The sequence below is a fragment of the Alligator mississippiensis genome, chromosome 1 (genome assembly GCF_030867095.1).
Source record: "Alligator mississippiensis isolate rAllMis1 chromosome 1, rAllMis1, whole genome shotgun sequence".
Taxonomy (NCBI): domain Eukaryota; kingdom Metazoa; phylum Chordata; order Crocodylia; family Alligatoridae; genus Alligator; species Alligator mississippiensis.
In genome coordinates, this window is record NC_081824.1 from 109,352,881 (window position 1) to 109,374,975 (window position 22,095).

General features: G+C 46.6%; 1 non-coding gene across 1 annotated transcript; it reads left to right on the forward strand.

The window, feature by feature from the left end:
* The first annotated feature begins 12,399 nt into the window (after window positions 1–12,399).
* Window positions 12,400–12,473, forward strand: TRNAT-AGU (transfer RNA threonine (anticodon AGU)). Its single transcript has one exon. It is a non-coding gene; the product is annotated as a tRNA-Thr (tRNA).
* Window positions 12,474–22,095: the final 9,622 nt, after the last annotated feature.

Consider the following 22,095-nt stretch of genomic DNA (forward strand, 5'->3'; position numbering starts at 1 on the left):
TTAAGAACCTGTTAATGCCATGACAAAACAAGAGGCATAACAACTAGGGGCTGTGCCCTAGGCAGTGGTAAGGGCCAATCCAGCTGTGGCAAAGTCTCCTATTCTTGTGCTCCCTTTTAAGTGGAGCCCTAGGGCTGGTGCCTTGGTTGCCCACCACTTGTTATGCTACTGACAACCACTCTCTTAAAATTATCTGGGAGGGTCAGCTGTAGGGAGGAAATAGTAGCTCAGCCTTCATGCCCATTTAGTCCTTGGCATCTCTGCTGAGAATACCAACCAGAGTGCCAACTGTGGGGCTGTGCTGTGGACACTTGCCCAGTGAAACTTAACTGAGACCAAACATCTTTCATGGACATTGCTGAATAGCCATCTAAGAGTAATAACTTCCAGTCTTTGCTGACTTTGGCTATAATGGTACTGACAAGTCAGAGGCAGAAGATTCCATACCCTAGTATATTAAAAAAAATTACAGTAACAAAAGTATGTTGCAAAATTGATGATTTAAAAGATAGAAGATACTAGATTTATGGTTACCCATGTAACCTCAATTCAGCCCCTTTCTGCCTTTATCCTGTGCACTTAAGTAAGGGCTGTGTGGTGAAAATTATCATATAATTAAAGACTTTATCATTGCGCATATGCACAAGGGGGGCTATTTAAGGTTGCATGGTTAATTATAAGTTGGCTGTTTCCTAATCTTTGACTGTTTGGCTGCAACCTTTGTTCTTTTAGCTTTTTTGGATGTAATTTTAGGATTATTTTTATAAGGAAAAAGTTAAAACCAGATTCTGTCAACAGCTGCAGCTGTCAACAGCCCTCAACAAAACAAACCCCTCAAAAATTATTGTACTACCTAGGCTATAGAACCATGCAACTATCAAACCTTGGAGAGGAGTGGGCTGCTGAGCTGGGTCATGAGGTGGAGTTGGTGAACCTGGCCCAGCTTTCTCTTTCCTGAGCCGGGAAACAGAGCATCTGCTCTGGGGTGGGAAATGGACTGCTGGGGTGCAGGTATGTTTGGTGCAGGGGGAACCTTGCCCAGCTGCAGCTCACTCTGTACACAGCTTGCAGGTATAGCCAGATCAGGGTGTACTGCTGTTCCTTGGCAGGAGCATGGATCTAACCCTGGATTGTCTATGTGCAGTTGTTACTTTGATAGGCTGACATTTATTTCCCGTGCGTGCAACACCAGCAACAGAAGGGAAGGGGCAAGTTTAATGGTTCATATCTCAACCAAACCTAACAAGCTATGAGGAGAGAAATGAAGGGTGTGTCTCTAAATCTTGGGCTTTGCCTATGCCAAATTGCAAAGCACTGTTGCAAACAATGAAAGTATTAAATAGTCTTATAAAAGGTTGCAAGGCCCCTTTATTACAGAAAGCGTTACGGAAACCAAATATAGTGGTTGGTATCAGTGTTGTCTGTCATTACCAGTCTCCTGAACAATGCTCTCCCAGAGGTTTAGATAACTTCAGCATTGCACGCATGAAAATTTGCTCCAATAGCCCCAAGTAGTTTGGCTGTTCAACAAGAAATGTGTTGAACTTTATGTATGCTATAAATTGTTTGGGTTTAATTTTTGTTCAAAGTGATTCACAGTCCTGATCCTCTTTCAGTTTTTCCCCTTTGTAAAGTCTAGTACATTTTTTTTAGCTCATGGTCTTAACTCAGAGGCCTAACTGGGGATTTTAATGCCCTCTACACAGAGATGGCTAGGCTAGAAATAGATGTCACCACATGAAGCAAGGATGTGCCCTGGGACACCTGACCCACTTCATGGGGCTTAAGTGGATCAGGTCCCTTAGGCCCTGGGGTGTGCCTATCCAGCTTTTCCCACTTACCAAGACACACGCCCTGGATCTCTGTAGATATTGGTAAGCACATGTTGGTAATCAGGGTAACCTTGATTTTCCCCACTTAGAGAGACATGCCCTGGAAGTCCCAGGGGTGCATTTCAGTAAGCAGAAGAAGCTGGGCAGAGACACCTAGGGCTTGAGGGGTCTGATCCTGCACACAAATTCCCAGGGTGCACAGGATTGGGGCCCTCAAGTCCCTGGAGTACCTGCCTGGGGCAGTAGGCAGCACAGGCACATCCAGGCTTCTGGGGCTGTCGCACCATAAAGTAAACACGTCTTCCACTAAATAGTTGCACAAATTGACACCACCTTTGTTGTGGACGCAGATTTGGGGTGTTTGTAGTGTGACAAGAGGCAAGGACATCTCTTTGTTTGGCCTTTGCTGCCATAAGCATTTTTATGGCAGCACAAAGGCAATGTCTGTTTCCACCCTTAGAGTAAGGGTTGAGGGTGGCAGGCTGTGTACTTACCTCCCCAAATGTAGGTAGTTACTGCTGCCACAGCACAGGCTCCCTAGAGGCTGCTATTCTGGTGCCCCCTCTAAATTGGCACCAGGGGATCATGCTGCACATGTCCAACTCTAGTTACGCTACTGGTTTAACCATCTTAGCTCCATTGCTGATGGACATGCACACCCCAAATGACTCTGTTACAGGCATCACAGTAAATTGCAGTTGAACGAGCAATTTCTGGGTGCTTAGCCAGCCAAGTAGCTAAAGCAGGTGACCATATCAGTCCAAGTATCAGCCCAATCATTCCTGAGTTTACAGGTTGGCTTTGGTCCAAGATTGTCTTGGCTTTGATAAGTAATCACCTGGGAAATATTTTGTTGTTTCTATGATAGTAATGGCCACAAGCAATTGTGCCTTATTTATGCATGAATAGCATATATATATTTATCTTATCTCTACTCAGCCTGGAGAGAGGTCTAAGTCTGGCTCTTGCTTTCCAGGGAGTCAGGGACCAAAAACAACAATCACAGCAAAGCATATGAGAACCCAACGTGTGGTATTAAAAGAGAACCCTGGGGTGGGTAAGCTAATTTAATGATTTGGGGAAGCAGACTCATTTTTAAACACTTGAGACTGGCACTACTGAGCACGTCTACATGTTCATTAATGCACAGTAGTTACTGCACATTTAGTTTAGTATTTGCTTAATGAAGTACTAACTAAATGCACAGTAATTACAGTTATTGGCTACAGTTAGTAGCATGGTTCTTGACCAGCATGCTACTGTGCAGTAAGCATCATGTGTAGACGTGCCCACTGCCTTCAGGCAGAATAAGTGGTTACAAACAATGCATGCGGCTTGTGCACCAGAGCAGGGATATTATTTCATCCATGGAGCCTCTTTTTGCAGTGTGAGTTTTATATTCCTTTTTCTATCACATATCTTTAATATTTTCTTCTTATAAAGAAGGTTTTCATGATGCAGAAATATATTAATGCAACATTATACTGCAGCCAGCCAGGAAATTTCTGACTCTGCCCACATCTTTGTATGTATTAGCTCTGAGAGTCTCTTCTGTTAAATCATGACACTAATCCCAGAAACAATATATTTCTGGCAAATTGAAAGGAAAAGATTTTTTTTTCTCTGATGCCCATATATAGTGTTCAGTATAACTGTACATTGTGTGACAACCAAGTGAATGACCGCATGGTGTGTAAGGAAGCAAAAGGAAGATTGCTTAGAGGACTTTCCCTTTTATTTTTCTGATTAAACCCTTCATTTTTCTTTGTTCTCTTTTGGAGGCTCTTTTTGGGAATTTTAGAAGACAATGATGGTCTTTTAAGATGCATATTTGTAATCAGATGAGCACAGTTACATAAATTGCATATGGATAGTTCAAATAATGCTAAAGTTTTTATGGACCTCTCCAAAACTGCACTTGTGATACACACAAGCCTGAAAATAAAATCATATTCTTACTCCTCACATTCATTTTATGACTTAATGTATTGTTGATGGGAAGAAGGTGCTGTTAATTTTGTTTTGGGTTTGTTTGTTTTTTTGGTTCTGTTTCTCTGAAAAGCACCAGTATGGTTAAAAGGAAGTGGCAACCATGCAAATCGTCTCCTGTTACTCTAAGAATATTTCATTTAGTTTGGTTGGTTACAATCACTTCCTCTTCTTTCCCCTATCCTCACCCCTTTCTGGACAGCTGCTCCAAAATGCAGCCCTCATAGCTGGCAAAAATGAAAGCCAGAAATTTGCTGGAAGCAGAGTAAAAGTAAGCAGGCAACCAGACACACTCAAAGTTTTTATCCATATCCCTAAAAAATATCTAGTTTGAAGTACACACTCCTGATAAGTCTGCAGTTATAGATGGCTACTGTAGAAACTTGAGTACCTCTCTCCCTTGTTAAATCTTTTTTTGTTTTATTGTTACAACACAAGTGTGTGTCTTCACTAACTGTATAATGTTCTCAGCCATGATATTGCCACCCTTCCCCTAAAAGCAAGTGATCATAATGCTCCTGAATGCATGCACAGCTAAGTTGATTGGTTTAATTTTAATTAGGCTGTACACAGTGGTCTGTGCAGATAAAATATTATGGACAGTGATCATTTCTGTGTGAAAAAGATTTTTGATACTGCCAGCAAAAGTGACCTTTATGTGTCGCACTGTCCTCCTTCAAGGCCTGATAGACCCACAAGAAAGATTCCCATTAGTAAATCACTGTTGGATCATTAAACCTTTTTAAGGCAGTATGTGCTTTACCAAGAGAATGAGGATTACGACACCCAGTGCCTGCTGCCCACTGACAATCATGGGAACAGACCTCAGTAATAAATCCATGAATTATCTGGCTCACATTGACCGGTTCTCACGCCAGAGCAGCTCCTTTGATGTGACCGTCAAAACCCAAGGATGTCCAAAAGCAGTAGCCACAGACAAAACAATAGAGAAGTAATAATTCAGGATAAATATGTAAAGCCAGCTGCCCAACATGCTCAGCTTTTGCAGCAGAGCATTTCTGTGCATATGAAATCAAAGACAAAAAAGAAAGTTCACATTAATTGTAGTGTTTTCTCTCACTGCATCTTTAAAGGACAAAAAAGCTGGGTGCTTAATAAGAACCTTCAGCCACTGTGAGTATATGTGACTCTTTCTTTTGGAGAGGATCCCTGACTTTTCACCTGAGTTGGAATATATATAGGGGCTGCGAAGGGACTTAAGAGCATGAGTAACACCACTGAGCAGCGCAGTCCCACTGATTCCAGTAGGATCACTCATGTGAATAAAGTGATTCATGTTCTTAACCCCCTGCAGGACCCAAGCTTGAAGAAATGCTTTTGCTTTTTCTATAAGTCCTGTTCAGCATAGGCACAAATGCACACATCACAGGAATAAGCTAATTTGCTTGACCAGAAGACCCACTGGGAATTAGCAAATAAAGAAATGAAGGGTAAAAAAATAAAATTGTAGTTCAACCTTATTTATTGTCATGGCAGCAGAGTGGCTAAGGACTCTCCGTATGGCTCCACAGACAGGAGTTTGAAGCCTCCCTGTGGATATGTGCCAAGGCTGCTCCCAGTCAGCTCAGCCAGGAATGCATACCTGGTCATTCAGCCTTCAGAGGTGGCTAGATGTTATGGTGACTCCATCACTTCCTGGCATATGATTAGCTACAGAAATTGGTGTGTCTCAAGCATGCTGGCCTGTTAGATTGTTCAGCCTGGGCAGACCTTTGACTGGAATGTGTTATTTATCTTCACAGTGTAGGAGTGATGTTGTAGCCATGATGGTCCAGAAATCATGGGAGAAGCAAAGATTTCTTAGGGTGATATCTTTTATTGGACCAGCTATGTAGTTGGGATAAAGCTGAATGCAAGGTATTCTTTGTCTCATTTATTACCATCCTTCATAATTATTTGTGCGGTTTCCAGAGCCATGGTACAAAAAGGTTTCCATCCAAGACTGAGAACCTGTGTGACAAATCCACAATAAGGCATTTCCTGCCCCAAGCAGCTTACAATCTTAAGCCCTGATCATGGAAATGGTCAAATACGTACACTTGTAAACACCTAGGCCAGTGGTTCTCAACATTTTTAGTCTCAAGGCTCCCCTCATTAGACTCGAGGCATCCCCCAGAAAAATGCCAGCTCTTAGTTTTCACTCAGTTTTTGATTAAAGAAAAATAATAGAGCAACTTTTCTGTTGCAAAGAACTCAGGAAGACTGCAACAGGTTAGAATGCTTTTAACATTATCGATTTCTATTTGAAATCTCTGGTTTATTGTAGTGAATTGTGTTTGCTCACCTGATAATGTTAACATTTTCTGGCACCTCCATGGCACCCTTGAAAAAATCTCTAGGCACCTCAGGGTGCAAGAGCACTCTAGTTGAGAATCACTGACTTAGGGTGTGCACACACAATACCTTTATTCTGAGTATTCTCAATACACCCTGGGGAGAAAGTGGAATGAAGATGCAATGCATATCACTTACTTGGGGGAAAATGCTGTTCTCTGCTGTAATGTTACTTATGAGTAAGTCAGAAGTAAATTTACACCAAGATGGTGACATCGGTATATGTTTTGTGGGTCAGCTACCCTCATTGATTTTACTTCAAGGTAGCCTTTTGCTCTCTGTAACCAACGCCCTTGCCACCTATTGTCCAGGTATTGCAATAGCATGTATGTCAGGAGAACTGGTTAGGCGTCTACTCCATCCTACGGAGTAAACTTTAATTATGCTGTTGTAATCATGTCACGTGTCTACCCTCTTAGTTGTGGGTGGGCTAAATAGCAGGGGGGCTTGGCTGAGCCCATCCAAGTCTTGCAGATGTGACCGCACCGCTGTGATGATTGCGGAAGCATTCTGTGCAAAGACATACCAAAGGAGATTGCTGCCTGGCATCATGAATGCCACATGCCCCTGGAAGCTGGGGAGGCATGGTGAGCTCCCACATGTGGCAGCAACGGTGTCAGCAGCATGGTGGCGGTGAGCAGCAAGCTCTTGCAGGCAGCCACAGCCCTTGCAAAAAGTGTTGCCAACGCTGCCGGCAGTGCCTTCAGGAGGTTGCTGCTCACCATGTCCCCCCACTACCTTGCTGCCGACACTGCTGGTGGTATCTGCAGGTGGTCACTGACTGTCAGTCAGCGCTCACCGCCCACTATGCCCCCTGCTACTACAATGCACCGCCAAGCTCAGGGGATGCATGTGCACCCCCTTTGCATCGCCAATGCCTGGCACTGCAGTAGCATAACTGAAGAGGGGCAACTGGGGCAGCAGCTCCAGACGTTGTTTTTGTGGGGACTGCAAAAGCAGCAGCTGCTGCAGCAACTGCTAAACATCCTGCCTCAATCAGCGTGGCAGGAGCCAAAGCTGCCCCATGCACCACAGCTGCCTCAGATGCGGAGCTGCTACGTGACACGTCTGTGGCACTGTAAACATGTAGATATGCCCTAAGTCAGTGTTTCCCAAGCTTCTGCTACGTGGAACATGCTTTTCTTCTGGATTAAAATTGGGGTACACCTGAAAAGGGGGGCGGGAGCTATTTTCCCCCAGAAACATATAGCATATTCCATTCCCCTGCAAGAGGAAATCATGACACACACAAAAAAGATCTATTCCCTGCTCTTTCCACTGGCTGCTCCTTCCCAACACCTGATCTGTGCCTCAGGGAGCCCCTGCTCCTGTGGTTGCTCCTATAGGGTCTCATATATCAAAGACCATCCCCACAGCCCTTCCTGCTGGCCCCAGGAGTATTGGAGGAGTGGAGGGGATGAGCTGGGCTGCAAGTGTAGCTCAGTCTGTGCATCTTGCAGCAAACCTCACTTCTAGGAGCATTGGGGGTCCAGCTTAGGGGCTGACTGGGGCTGGGAAAGGGTGGAGGAAGGCAGCAGATGTGGTGACAGTCCCCAGAGGAGCAGTCCCAAGTGCCGCTGGAGTAGCTGGGGCAAGCACAGTGTTCCAGCTGGGGGAGGAGAGTTTTTTTCTCCTCACAAAGGGAGATCCTGCAGCACACGTCTGTAATGCTCATAGCATACTAATGTGCCACGACACACCCTTTGAGAGTCACTGACTAAGACATACTACACACAAGTTACTGAGTTTAGGTGGGTCTACTCATGGGTCTCTGCAATATCAATTACATTGCATTTTGTAAAACTAATAACATTGTAATGAGCTCTCACTACAGCTTCTGGAACTAAGCTGTTACTGAGAGGTATGTAGACAGAAACCACTCTTGCTCTGTATTCTTATAAGGTGTTTGGTTCAGTGTGTAACTGCTGTTGTCAGATATATATACATATTTAACGTGTTTATGGAGCATCTGTCTCAAGGCATCTAAATACCATAAACAAGAAATAGTGAAATGCAAAGCCTTAAAGTTAAAAAGAAAAAAGCACCAAGACAGCCCAGAAAGCTCTGGGCACAGGAAGAAATCCAATAGCTGAAAATCCTCACAGAAAGGAAATGTGGTCTTGTGGTTAAAGAGCTAGGCTGACAGACAGGAGATGAATGGTCAGGTCTAGGCTTTGCCCCAGACTTCCTGTGTGATCCCGGATAAGACTGCATTTTGCAAGGTATTTAGATGTCAAATTCCCAGGGAAGCAGACACCAAAATACAGTACAACCTCATTATAGCAACCCCCAATGGGCCTGGGAGAAAAGTTCAGTAAAAGAAGGTGTTTGCTAGAACAGGATTAGTCCAAAGGTGTGAAACATCTGACCTATGGGCCAGATCTTGCCCATGGAGTGACTCTATCCAGCTTGCTGGGCCACTGAAAGTTAGGGGGCTTGGCCCCAGCAAAATTCAGGGCCCTTTGACCCTGTTGGCCATGGCCATTTGTGGCAAACTTGGCTTGCTGCTACTGTCCCTAGACCTCTCCCTCAGACCCACTACTGACAGAGCATACCCACTGCTAGCAAACCTTCACTGGCTCCAGACCCAACGCTGTTGCTGCCTCTGAACACTTTGCCACCCTCACCAAACCTCTGACCACTGCCAGAACCTGCAGCACCACTACCATGGTGGCCACAGCACCCACCCCAAGCCCCTGGCTGCATCTAGCCCATGAAGACCCCTGTGGTCCAGATCTGGCTCAGGATTGCAAGTGAGTTTGATGCCCTGAGTTGATCAATTTGCTGAATAACCATAATGAAAAAAATCTGTTCCTGCTGTTGGATTGTTAAAAGCTGGGCTGTGTTATAAACAGGGTTTGTAACCACAGATTGTAAGACCAGAAGGGACTTTAGAAGATCATCCGGTCCAGCCCCCTGCACCAAGCAGGAAAGATAGCTGAGGGTCAGGTGACCCCAGCAAGGTGACCGTCTAGTCTCCTTTTGAAGATTTCCAGGGTAGGTGATTGCACCACCTCTGGACGGAGCTTATTTCACAGACTGGACACGCTGACTGTAAAGAAGTTTTTCCTAATGTTGAGCCTGAATCGGTCTTCCAGCAGTTTGTGGCCTTACTCCTGGTTTCCCCCTTGGGTGCCCTGGTGAACAGTTGCTCACTGAGCCCTTGATGTACTCCCCTAGTGTAGCGGTAAGCTGCTACCACATCTCCTCTCAGCCTTCTTTTCTTCAGGCTGAAGAGTCCTGATCTCTCAGCCTTTCCTTGTATGGCTTGCTGTGTAAAACTCTGATCATACAGGCGGCTCTTCTTTGGACTCTCTCAAGCTTGTCCACATCCTTGTTAAAAGTGCTGTACCCAGAACTGGACTCAGTACTCCAGTTGCAGTCTCACCAGTGCTGAGTAGAGCAGAAGAATCACCTCCTTGGTTTTGCTGGAGATGCATCAATTGTCTCATCAGCACAGAAGCAGAAAAGGATCTTGGGAGTCATTATAGATTCCAAGATGAACATGAGCCGCCAATGTGAGGACACAGTCAGTAGGGCCAATTGCACCTTATCATGCATCCACAGATGCATCATGAACAGGTCCAAGGAGGTGATCCTTCCCCTCTATGCGACACTGGTCAGGCCACAGTTGGAGTACTGCATCCAGTTCTGGGCACTGCACTTCAGGAGGGATGTGGACAGCATCAAGAGGGTCCAGAGGAGGGCCACCCGCATGATCAGGGAGCAGCAAGGCAGGCCCTACAAAGAGAAGCTAAAGGACCTGAACCTGTTCAGCCTCCACAAGAGAAGGCTGAGAGGGGATCTGGTGACTGTCTGTAAACTTACCAAGAGGGACCAGCAGGGAACAGGAAAGACCCTGTTCCCCCCAGCACTACCAGGATTAACTAGAAATAATGGCCACAAGTAGATTGAGAGTAGGTTCAGGCTGGACATCAGGAAGCACTACGCCACAGTCAGGGCAGCTAGGATCTGGAACCAACTTCCAAGGGAAGTGGTGTTCGCTCCTACCCTGGGGGTCTTCAGAAGGATGCTAGATAGACATGTTGCTGGGGTCGTTTGACCCCAGTACTCTTTTCTGCCCATGGCAGGGGGTCGGACTTGATGATCTGCTCAGGTCCCTTCCAACCCTACCAACTATGAAACTATGCATGCCAGAGTATTATTTTCCCTACTGCCTACAGCATCACACTGCCAGCTCATATTCATACTGTGGTCTATTGTTACCCCCAGGTCCCTTTCATTCATTGTGCTAGTCAGTTTGGTGCCATCAAACCTGTAGGTGTACTGGGGATTCCTCGTCCCGAGGTGATGCACTTTACATTTCTCGACATTGAACTTCATCAGATTCCAATCTGCCCAACTTGCTAGCCTGTTTCTGTAGCTTTTCTTCAAGCGTGACCATGCTCCCCCATAACTTGGTGTCGTCCACGAACTTGGCCAGTAAACTCTTCACCCCCACATCCAAATTGTTAATAAAGATGTTGAAAAGTACTGGACCAAGCACTGACCCCTGCAGGACACTGTTGCCCACTTCTCACCAGGATGACACGTATTTGTTCACTACGACTCTCTGGGTCCTATCCTGCAGCCAGTTTCTCACCCACCTGACTGTCTCAGAGTTAAGCCTACAATCCTCCAATTTTCTCATGAGAACATCGTGGGATACTAGATCAAAGACCTTTTGGAAGTCAAGGTATACAATGTCAACCTGCTCTCTTGTGTCCAGGTGGCAAGTTACCAGGTCATAGAAAGAGATGAGGTTGGTAAGGCAAGACCTGCCTGCAACAAAGCTATGCTGGCTGCCATTAAGAATCTTACCTTCTGCAAGCTTATCGCAGATAGACTCCTTGCTGAACTTATCTAGGATTTCCCTAGGATAGAAGTTAGGCTAATTGGCCTATAGTTACCTGGGTCATCCCTCCTGTCCTTCTTGTGGATGGGCACAACATTGGCCCTCTTCCAGTCCTCAGGGACTTCTCCAGAGCACCACGAGTTGTGGAAGAGTTTCACCCTGGGTTCCACAATATCTTCCGCCAGCTCCTTCACCACTCTCAACTGAAGATCATCCAGTCCGTCTAACTTGTATATGTCTAATTTTTTTACTTGGTCATACACCAATTCTATGGCAATAGTAGGAAAGCAGTTACTCCTACCATGCTCATCCTGTACTCTAACTGGCATTGTTTTCCCCTTTCCGGTGAAGGACAGAGGCAAAGTAGTCATTCAGGAGTTCAGCTTTCTTCTGAGTACTGGTAACCAGCTCTCCTGAGTTGTTGAGCAATGGCTCCACACTCCCATTTGTTTTCCTCCTGTTCCCTATGTACCTGAAGAAGGACTTCTTGTCCTTGATTCCTGTTACTAATCTAAGTTTGGTCCCCACTTTAGCCTTTCTTATCTGTTCCCTGCAAATGCGGGCCATTGTGGAATAATCTTCCTTGGGGCCTGTCCTGAGTTTCCATTGTTTATAAGCCTCTTTCTTCTTTCTTAAGAGGACCGTGATTTCCCTGTTCAGTCAAGAGGGCTTCCCAGCCCTTCTGTTACCTTTTCTCCCCATGGGAATGGACTTCCTTTGTGCTTCAAGGATCATGTCCTTAAGGAACAACCACTCTTCATGCACACCTTTTGCCTTCAGTCCCTTCTCCCACAGCACTTTCCCTGCAAGTGACCTAAGCTTGTTGAAATTTACATTTTTGAAGTCCAAGACTTCAATCCTTCTATCAGATTTGTTTGCCTTACATCAGACAGTGAATATGACAGTTTCATGGTCGCTGTTGCCCAGACTTCCCTCTATATTTAAGTCAGTCACCAAGTTGGCTCCTTTGGCCAGGACCAAGTCTATCAGAGCATCACCTCTGGTTGGCCCACGCACCTCCTGAGTCAGGAGCTCCTCGACACAGGTCAGGAAGGATTGTGACTGATCCAACTTGGCCAACTGTTCTTCCCAGGAGATGTCTGGATAATTAAGATCACCAATGACGACCTTGTCACGTGCACATGCAGCCTCTGTCAATTCTCGGGTAAACTGCAGATCAAGTACCTCCCCCTGCTTTGGTGGTCTGTAGTATACACCTGCAGTTAGGTCTCTCTCACCGCCTCTCCCGCCCCGGCTTAACCCAGAGGGTTTTGAGCTGTTCATTTTTGGAACCAATGTCAGCCTCCAAGGAAGTGTACTGCTCTTTTACATAGAGAGCACCGCCACCACCACCACTTAGGTACAGGAGGCCCTGTGGCTTAGTTGGCTAAAGTGCCTGTCTAGTAAATAGGAGATCCTGGGTTCAAATCCCAGAAGGGCCTGTATTTCTTCATCTATGTGGATGCAAATGATACACGCAGCAGTCCTGGCTAGGTCATGAGAGACTTCTGGGTGCAGGTAATTTTCTTCTCATTCCTGCCAGTTGCAGGTCATGGGTACAGCAGGGTTGGATGCACAGAAAAAGTCAAAAGAGGGCTCCATAGCATTGGTGTTCCTGTGAGAGTTTTGGCTTCTAGTGAGGCCCTGAATGTTTCTCAGCTGGCCATCTGTAAAATGGGAAGTGCAGTACTTCCTTTCTTCAGTCCTTTGTCTGGCCTATTTAGGCATCAGTTTCTTCAGAAAAAGCCTGTCACTTAGTATGTATCTCCATAATGAGTGCCTAGAACTATAGGACCTGGATATATTACTAAGAGCAGCATTTATCTGTTTACAGCTGGGCCACTTGGGGGCAGCCTTTGAGGCAAGCATAAGTAGAGCTTGAACTATTGCTTTCAGTACCCTAGGAAAAAGCCCTTAACCACTATGCCATCACAGCTATGTAACACCTCCATGAAGGAGAGCACTTCCTAAGTAATGCAAAGCATGACAGAACCAGAAATAGTACCTACAAATAATGGGACCCAAAAAGGGTCAAACGGTTAGCAAGGAAACAAGAGTTATTTCCCTTATCTTGTTTAGCCATCTAACTTTTTCTTCCAAAGCAGGATTAGAAAGTTTAAATAATGAGAAGCCATATATGACTTTGAGACAGCAAGGGCCTGGTTTTTTGAGATGCTGAATATCCATATCTACAACTAACACCAAAAGTAAAGCACACCTAAGAAAAATCTGGCTCTACATCGGTCAGGTGACATACCCCAAGTCTTAAAGCGCTTTGAAGTAACAAATGCTAGCCTACATCTACATAAATGCACACAAACTGCATTTTAGAGCCATATGTTAAGGTTCTCTAGGACACACATGAGGCAATTAAGGGTTAGATTTCAATCCAGGTATCATTTTTGCTGCATAAAGCATATGCCACATGTGAGGTTTTAAGATATGTTGTGATTCTACTGCAAAGCAAGAGGAACTGGATCCGAGGAATGGAAAAGTGCTGACAAAATGAATGTGGTTTCCACTTTTTGGACTCACCCAGGTCTCCTCTTCATTGACATCTGAAACTAAGACCAAAGGTTATGACAGAGAAGAAGGAACCTGCTGCAAGTGACATCATGCAAAATTATGTTCTCTAGCTTCAGGGTTACAATTAGGTAGTCTTACTTGTTGGGAGAAGGTATCATCCATCTCTTGATCATACTATCATAGTGTTGCCCTGAGGGGCCAGGCCAACATTTATACAGTGAAGAATGCAGGCATACTGCGGGTGTTAGCGGGAGTGAGAAGTGTGGGCTGGGTGATCTAGTGTGCTTGTGTATTCGATGTCTGTTTGTGTTATATTTGAAGCATTGCTGTTATTATAGAGACGCCTACACCGTTATTGTTGTTGTGATTATAGAACTCATCCCAGAGCGGGATGGGCTTACCCAGCGTAGGGTCAGCATTATAGAACTCATCCCAGAGTGGGGTGGGGATACCCGGTGAAGGGTCAGCATTTTTAAGGGGAGCTCCTGCAGGACAGGGGCTTAAGCACCCACAGCACTTTCCTTGTTGTCACTGTCATTGCTGTCCTTGTTGTCGTTGTCATTGTTGATGTTGGGATAGGACTGAGAAGTAACCAGTATGTTCAGGAAGAAGACCCCCACGCCAGGCATTAGTGAGCATGGGGCAAAGTAGGTGAAAAAGGAGGAGGTATCACTCTTGTGCAGGGAGATCCTGAAAGAGGGTCCTTCACCTTGGAGAGAGGATGTGTGTCTTCCAGGTTCTCCCTGAATGATATTGAGGTTCAATTTGAGAAATTTTGTCTCTGTGAAAATCCATTAGCCCAGAGACAGCACAGTACTGCAGTTTGGCTACTGTGGCATGCTGTGAAAACAGCAATTGAAGAAAAAAACCCAAAGAGCCTCCAAAATTGAGGAAAAGGAAAAATTCAAAATCAGGCTCTGAGGGACAAAAATTCATAATTGGAACTGAATAACCAAATATTGAAAAGCTTCCTTCATACTTTGGAACAGGAAAATGAGATATTAAGAGACACAAATCTGAATTAGGCCCAACAATTAGAGTCACTTGATCAGGAAAAAGCAAGCCGGGAGGCCTTGCAAAACCTGGTAAAAAAGATGGCAAAAGAACAATCTGACAAAGAAGCCAAAACTAATCATGGGCCCTGTGAGGAAACTATCGCCCGCTTAAAGCAGGAACTCCAGGAGAGCAGCTTACAAGTGGCTGCTTTCATACAGGGAGAAACCAGGAATGGGAAAGGGGGTTCACACTATGCACTGTACCCCTCCCTTCAGGACTTTGAGTCCGAGGAGGAGACAGAACCAGGGCCTGAGGTATGCGCAGTCACATGGACCTCCATAACCAGGGATGCCCAGGGAAACCCCAACCAAACCACACAGATCACGGTTCCCCTTAGTGGGACAGATCTGGCTGCCCTAGGTAAAACAAACATGGGGGCCCACTAATATAAAAAATTTGGGGCAGTGGCTGCAGAAATCACTCCAAGTAGTGGAAAATGAAACCCTAGATACCTGGGAGTGGCACTGTTTAATCAGAGCCTGTGCAACCCCAGAAATTATGACAGCCATAAACCAGGAGGGTGGCATTTGGGGGGACTCAATCCTCTGGAGTATATTGGATCTGGGAGTGAATATAGGGAGGAAAACCTTCAAGGGGCAATTTGGGGCTAGCAGCCAAAACCCTGGGGAACCAGCTGGGGATTATGCAATTAGGTGTGTGATTAGGGTTGTTGCCTAGGATGGTCTTGCCCATAGGTAAGGCAGGCAATAGGACCCTTGAGATCAGAAACATTGATTATCCCCCTGGATTCTGGAAGGAGGTGCAGGAGGAAATGCACCAATCCATTATAGGATTAATGGGGCCACTTAGGGAAACCCAGAATTATACTCTGGGGGAAATCCTCGTCAAAGCCTAGGACGCAGAGAGGCTGGGTGGCAGGCAAGGGGGGGTGATGGCAGTTCTCCAGCCCCGAACCAAAACTTACAGAGCACCAAACCACAGGGTCACATACTCGAATGAGAGTGCCTACCCTGATTTGGAGCGAAGGACCCAAAGGCCCAATTTCCGCCTCAATAACCATCCCAACTACCACCGATATGACAGTAGAGAGGAGTATAATGGGGTTCGGGGTACCATATGGAAATTCTTAATGCAGCATGGGGAATGCCATTTTCATCTGGACCAGACCAACTTCATGTCACCTAACCACCCCAGAGGCCCTGCTGGCAACCCCCTCTGGACAACACTGAGCTGAAGGAGACCCTGACTGGCCATCGAGGATCAACTTCCAGCCTGGGATAAGTAGATATTACCTGCACACCTCCTCCTACAATTTGGACTCTCTCTTTCTCTCTCTGTCTCTCTCCTCCTGGACTTCAGTGGACTTCAGCCCCTGCACCAAGCCTCTCTAACCCCTGCTGCCACTGTGTGGGTGGGTGCAAGGAACCAATTTGGCATTGTGTCACCATCTCCCCTGTTCAATAAAACCACTGTCATTTGCAACCCTGAGTTGGGTCATGTTTTAGTGAATCCCAGTCCCTTCCTTACCTTAAATTCCAGCCTCATTCTCTCTCTCTCTCTCTCAATTCCAGCCCTCACTCCTCTCCACTAGTTTCCCGATCTCCTCTCAATTCCTACTGCCTTTTCCCTGTGACTTTCTGCTGCCTTTCTCTGCTTTCCCACTGCCTCTCCTGCGATTTTCTGCTGTCCCCCTTCTTCCCATGCTCCTGCTGTCTTTCTCTGCTTTCCTGCTCCCCTGCTGCCTTTCAGACTCTCCTGCTGCTTTTTCTGTGATTTTCTGCTGTCCGTCTCTCTGGTTTCAGGCTCCCCCCCGCAACTTCCCAGACTTCTCTAGCTGCCCCGGAGCCATCCTCTGGCTCCCCCACACCCAGAGCCCCTCTTTAACACCCACACTTTCCCTTAGTCCCACTTTCCCTCTCCAGCACCTACCTTTTCAGCTCCCCCATAACTCTGGCTCCAATCCCAGACTCTGTACCGGTAAGGTTCCTTGTTCTGTAGGCTTTGGGCGTTGTCTTTTAATCAATTAAGATCAATTAACCTAAAGTTACCTCCAAGCCTCAATTCTTCAGCCCAGGCCCCTGCAGTCTACTGGTTCTAATCCCGGTCCTGGTAACTTTAAATCCTTACACTTTTAGTTTCTTACTTTAACCTTTCCCCAGGTATCCCAAGTACACCAAGCATATACATACGTACACATCACAACAGCCAACTTAGGAACTCACTTGTGTGTATGTATAGGTGGGTGGTATGTGTGTGAATTAGTGAATACACATATATAGATATCAGTGTGTGTGTGTGTGTGTTATATGAATTAGTAAGCCACGTATGTGTATTGGATGTGCAGGTGTTGGTAACTGGTAACTGATTCTGTCTAAATTTGGTGTGTGTGTATGGGCTTAAACTGGTGATAGGTGTGCATGAACCTAGACTAATTATTTTGAACTTGTGTGTATCTGAGCTGATAGTGTGAGTGTGTATGCCTAGTAGGGGTGTATGCACCTAATGAGTGTATGTGTGCTTAATTGATTTTTATGTGTGCATGTGCAATTGTACACCACACCCTCCTGTCCAACAGCGCAATATTGAGATCCTGAGCATTGGCCTGAACCCTCAGGGCAACAATAGAAAAATAGGGAGGGACCTCAGGAGGTCAACCAATCCAAAAATATTGCTCAAGGCAATATCCTTGTCTTCAGCTGCACTGCTGCATCTCACAGACATAATTTGGCAAAATCTGCTGGTAGGTGTGATACAATGCTTGAATTCTTACAGGACATTTCTATACTGCCTCTGTGTTGAGGCCATGACCAACTCTGATAAGCACACAGCATCTACTCACACCTGCTCAGTGGTCGTGTCTACCTGAGACGCTTTACTGCAAGTAGAGCTGATTACTGTGCATTAAGCATCCATATCTACATGTGCAGACACTTACTGCACAGTAATTGACTCTAAATGCAAGTACACTTTCTACCTGCAAAGGCAAATAGCAAATTTATTTGTGATTAGTAACTGAGCAGTAGCAGACGTGTAGACGCCTGACTGGAAGCAAATGTGCTCCCAGTCAGCTGGGCGGCAGGAGGTTGCTCCCTGACCTGGGAGCTGCCTGCTGCTGGGGTGGGCTCTGCCACTGGAGCCTGGGCAGGGACAATATCCCCCTGCCCCAGCAACAGGGAGCTTCCAGCCCCTGCTCTATGATCACAGAGCTGGGGGATCCTTATCTCCCAGCCCAAGCCCTGTAGTTGTGGGACTCAGGCTGGGAGATCCTTATATCCCAGCACCAGCTCTGCAGTCAAAGGGCAGGGCTGGGAGATTGTTATCCTTAAGGATCTCCCAGCTTGGGTTCTGTAACCACAGGGCTAAGGCTGGGAGATCAGGATCTCCCAGCCCTAGCCCTGTGATTGCGAAGCAGGGGCTGGGAGCTCCCTGCTGCTGGGGTAGGCAGACATTGTCCCTGCCCAGGCTCCAGTGGCAGAACCTGCCCCAGCAGCAGGCAGCTTCTGGGGACAGGGAACAATCACCCAGCCCCTGCCAGGAGACAGCTGTCTCTTGACCCCTGGGATGGCACCCAGAGAAAGCCTAGAGCCCCCCCTGACTGCTGCATGGGCTGGTTGCAGGGCTATAGGGAGCAGAAACAGTTTGCTTCTAGGAGTAGTAAAACTGCTCCAGCATTCCTGTATATGTAGACATATGTCTGGGAAAGTTTACTCTCGAGTAGTTTACTCAAGAGGAAATTGTACCTGGATTATATGCATATGTAGACACCCACTGTCCACTGAAGCCCGGAAATTAGGCAGTTTAACCAGTTTACCATGGCTCTGAGTGTGCCTGAGACAGAGAGTCTGAAAGTGTCTCTGGGTCCACACTCAGGACTGTGTTGCCTTATTTGGGATTTGGTGAAAGGAGTTTCTTAGCAGTACTCCTGGGCTTGCCATGTTTAACAGTGTAGATACCTGCCTAGAAGAGGAGTCTAAGACTCATCTTCTTCTCTCATGTGGTAAAAGGGGCAATCAGTTATGTTTGAATCCTACAAGCCCAATTATTTGACTACTCAAGACAGTGAGCTTTATGTAGCAATCCTCTTGTGTGTTAAGCTCAGGAGGCTTGTCGGTGAGGCCCTAAGGGACCATGACCCCAAGGGGAGGGGAGTTCAGGAAGAGTGGTTGTTCCTCAAGGGAGTGATCCTAGATGCACAAGCTAAGGGAATTCCGTCTCGGAGGAAAGGCAGCAAGAGGGCACAGCAGCCCCCTTGGCTCAACAAGGAACTAGCAGACCTCCTGCAGCTAAAAAGAAAGGCCTACAAAGGATGGAGGACAGGATCCACCTCCAAGGAGGAATACGCTGCACTGGTACCTGCAGGGAGCGAACCAGGAAAGCCAAGGCTGCGACAGAACTCCAACTAGCTAAAAGTATCAAGGACAATAAAAAGTCTTTTTTTAGATATGTGGGGAGCCAGAGGAAAAGCAAGGGCAACATTGGACCCTGCTAAACCAGATGGGACAACTGACAACCGATGCCCAGGAAAAAGCCAACCTGTTAAATGGGTACTTTGCGTCGGTCTTTCATCATTCCCATGGGACGCCCATGCCCATTATGGTACAGGGAGGCCTGGGTGAGGGAGATTCCCTGCCCTCCATCAGTGCTGACCTTGTGAAGGAACACCTTGAGAGGCTGGACACCTTCAAGTCAGCTGGCCCTGACAATCTACACCTCGGTACTCAAGGAGCTGGCGAGCATAGATTCATAGATGTTAGGATCGGAAGGGACCTCAATAGATCATTGAGTCCGACCCCCTGCATAAGCAGGAAAGAGTGCTGGGTCTAGATGACCCCAGCTAGATACTCATCTAACCTCCTCTTAAAGACCCCCAGGGTAGGGGAGAGCACCACCTCCCTTGGGAGCCCGTTCCAGACCTTGGCCACTCTAACTGTGAAGAAGTTCTTCCTAATCATAACTCAGCCCCTGGCACGGATCTTCGAGAACTCCTGACACTCTGGTGAAGTGCCTGAAGATTGGAAGAAGGCCAATGTCCTGCCTATCTTCAAGAAAGGGAGGAAAGTGGATCCGGCAAACTACAGACCCATCAGCCTGACCTCTATCCCGGGAAAGGTCTTAGAAAAGATTATTAAAAAGGCCATTCTTAACGGACTGGCTGACGGCAACATCTTGAGGGATAGTCAGCATGGGTTTGTTCCGGGTAGGTCTTGCTTGACCAGTCTTATTTCCTTTTATGACCAAATGACCTATCACCTGGACAAGGGCCAGGAGATTGATGTCATATATCTTGACTTAAAAAAAAGCCTTCGATCTGGTATCCCATGATCACCTCTTGGCAAAACTGGCTAACTGCGGCCTCGGGTCCACCACAATCTGCTGGCTGGGAAATTGGCTCCATGGTTGGACCCAGAGGGTGGTGGTTGACAGAAGTCAATAGTTGTGGTGCCCTCTGATGAGTGGGGTCTCCCCAAGGCTTTGTTCTTGGACCTATATTGTTCAACATCTTCATTAATGATGTGGACATTGGAGTCAGAAGCGGACTGGCCAAGTTCGCCAATGATACCAAACTCTGGGGTAAAGCATCCACACCTGAGGACTGGAGGTCAATCCAGGCTGACCTGGACAGGCTCAGGAAATGGGCAGACAAGAACCTGATGGTGTTTAACACTGAAAAATGCAAGGTTTTCCACCTTGGGAGGAAAAACCTGCAGCATGCTTATAGGCTTGGCTGTGCTATGCTGGCTAGCACTATGGATGAAAGGGACTTGGGGGTCATGATTGACCACAAGATGAATATAAGCCTTCAGTGTGATGTTGCAGCTAGTAAAGTGAGCAGGACATCATTCTCCCATTGTACTTGGCCTTGGTGAGGCCGCAGCTGAAGTACTGCATCCAGTTTTGGGCTCCACAATTCAAAAAGGGTGTGGAGAAGCTTGAGAGAGTTCAGAGAAGAGCCATGCACATAATCAGAGGTCAGGAAAATAAACCTTATGATGACAGGATGAGAGCTATGGGACTCTTCAGCCTGGAAAAGTGCAGGCTCAGGGGTGATCCAGTGGCCACCTATAAGTTTACCAGGGGTGTTCACCAGGATCTGGGGGAATAATTGTTCACCAGAGTGCCCCAAGGGATGACAAGGCCGAATGGTTATAAACTCCTGCAAGACCATTTCAGGCTAGATATAAGGAAGAACTTCTTTACTGTCCAAGCCCCCAAGGTTTGGAATAGACTGCCGCTGGAGGTGGTTCAGGCACCTACATTGAACACCTTCAAGAAAAATTTGGATGCTTATCTTGCTGGGATCCTATGACCCCAGCTGACTTCCTGCCTGTTGGGCAGGGGGCAGGACTCGATGATCTTTTGAGGTCCCTTCCAGCCCTAATTTCTATGAAATTTATGAAATCTATAATACAATTAAGTTATCTAAGACTACTAGACACTGATCTGTCAGTCTCCCAGCATGACTAGCAACAAGTGCAAACCTGGGAGTGTTTTGCATTTCCAGCCAGAGAGAGCTCCGCTTTGTGTTAGAAATGCAGTAGTGCAGTCTCCTATTACCAGACATGGGAAACTGCAGCAGTGAGTTGACAGTGGGACAGCTCCAGCCCAGCACCTGGGTGAGCATGGACTTCCCGCCCAGCCGGAGGCTTGCTGCCAGCTGCCCCACTAGTGGAACAGGTCGTGCCCAACCTCTGGCTGAGAGGGAAAGAAAGAGCTCCCCAGTCCCTGTGCTGCTCAACTCCCCACTCCTGTGGTGAACTGGGAGCCCCACGGTGCAGGAATAGGGTGGGGGCAGAGAGGGACTCACCCAGTCCCCGCACTGATTGGCTCCCATCTCCTGGGGGAAGCAGGGAGCTGAGCAGTGCCAGGACCCAGACCCCTGCTGGTGTGGCTAACTGGGAGCAGATTTGCTCCTGGTCAGCATCTACACAAGCCCTAATGTGCAGTATCTACTGTGCAGTTAGTTTAGTACCCATATTTACAGGTACTAGCTAACTGTGAAGTAGACTAATTTACTGCACAGTAGCTTATGGGCACAGTTACATGATGATGCTTTATTCATGTGATGATGACTGATCTTACCAGCTTATATGAAAATGTTTTGAATATGTAAAGTATTATACAAGTGCTGAACATTCTTATTATTATCTATATCCCAATGGCTTCACACTTCTGGGTCCAAAGAGGTTCTGGGTGGAGATGGCCCAAGCAAGGCCCTGTTTTCCCTCATACACTCTGATCGGCAATCTCTGTTTTGGCTGGTTATGCAGCTACTCCTGCCATCTGAAGAATGAATATCATTGGCATACAGGTGAGTGCCTGCTGTTTACCAATGGCAGCTAAGTCTATGTTATCTCATTCTGTCTCTCATGTAGATATTGAACAGGAGTAGAGATATATTTTATCCTGCAGGGCCCTGTTGATGAGCACTTTTGGAGAGGAACAGGTGTGTCACGCGGTGCTAGAGACTGGTGGTTCCTTCCTTCTCAGATAGTTTGCTCAGCACCAAATTGGTGATCAGAT